We start from the raw sequence: 1,272 nt of genomic DNA, 5'->3' as shown, positions 1-1,272 counted from the left end.
GCCTCCTGGGTTCAGGCAATTCTCCTGCCTCAGCCTCCTGAGTAGCTGGGATTACAGGCACGCGCCACCATGCCCAGCCAATTTTTTGTATTTTTAGTAGAGACGGGGTGTCACCACGTTGACCAGGATGGTCTCGATCTCTTGACCTCGTGATCCACCCGCCTCGGCCTCCCAAAGTGCTGGGATTACAGGCTTGAGCCACCGCGCCCGGCCTCGGCTTTTTCTTTTTCATTTTCATTTTTGAGACGGAGTCTCACTCTGTCACTCAGGCTGCAGTGCAGTGGCGCCATCTCGGCTTACTGTAACCTCTGCCTCCTGGTTCCAGTGATTCTCCTGCCTCAGCCTCTCGAGTAGCTGGGACTACAGGCGTGTGCCACCATGCCTGGCTAATTTTTGTATTTTTAGTAGAGACAGGGTTTCACAAGTTAACTAGGCTGTCCTCGAACGCCTAACCTCAGGTGATCAGCCCACCTCAGCCTCCCAAAGTCCTGGGATTACAGGCATGAGCCACCACACCTGGCCCCAGCTTTTGTTTTTAATTTTATATGACAACTAAACTATAAAGGCTGACATCAAATAATCAATAATCAAAAAAATAAAATCAAGTGAATTTTCCTTCAAAATGTACAATTACCTATTCAGAAATGTGTCTTTTGTGTATTGTGGATTATGAAACTAAAGGCACTACATACTGAATATGACTTAAATTAAATGACTTATACAAAGTGCTATTTTGATGTCCTTTTGATACAGAATAACATAATGCTATAAACTAAGCCTAAAGTACCCACAACTCATCCAGGGTATCTAGTGTAAAGTGTGACTAATCAAGACAAAGTAATTAGGCAACACTGTCAAACAGCTGGAAATCATGCTGGACAAACATTTATTCTGACCATAGAATAAATGGGTATAAAATTTAAATAACCTTCTTTATACTAGCAATGAACAACTCCAAAATGAAATGAAGATAACAACTCCATTCATAATATCATCAATAAGAAGTAGCTTAGAAAAAAATGTATGTCAGGTACAGTGGCATAAATACTTTGGGAAGCCAAGGCGGGAGGATCACTTGGAGTTCAAGATCAGCCTGGACAACATAGTAAGATCCTGCCTCTACAAAAAAATTTTTGAAAATCAGCTGGGTATGGTGGCACACACCTGTAGCCCCAGCTACTTAAGAGGCTGAGTGGCTGGGCGCGGTGGCTCACGCCTATAATCCCAGCACTTTGGGAGGCCGAGGCGGGTGGATCACAAGGTCAAGAGATC

The 1,272-nt window shown here is 43.9% G+C and overlaps 1 protein-coding gene across 8 annotated transcripts in view; it reads right to left on the bottom strand.

Annotated features, from left to right (window-relative positions):
* The window catches only part of RPS6KB1 (ribosomal protein S6 kinase B1), a 63,856-nt gene that overhangs the window by 44,045 nt on the left and 18,539 nt on the right, over positions 1 to 1,272 (bottom strand). The gene's annotated exons all lie outside the window — the stretch shown is intronic.

Source organism: Cebus imitator, unplaced genomic scaffold (genome assembly GCF_001604975.1).
Source record: "Cebus imitator isolate Cc_AM_T3 unplaced genomic scaffold, Cebus_imitator-1.0 Scaffold121, whole genome shotgun sequence".
In the NCBI taxonomy this organism is placed as follows: Eukaryota; Metazoa; Chordata; class Mammalia; order Primates; family Cebidae; genus Cebus; species Cebus imitator.
The sequence above is the reverse complement of the archived record's forward strand: the minus strand, read 5'-3'. Positions and strand labels throughout refer to the sequence as shown.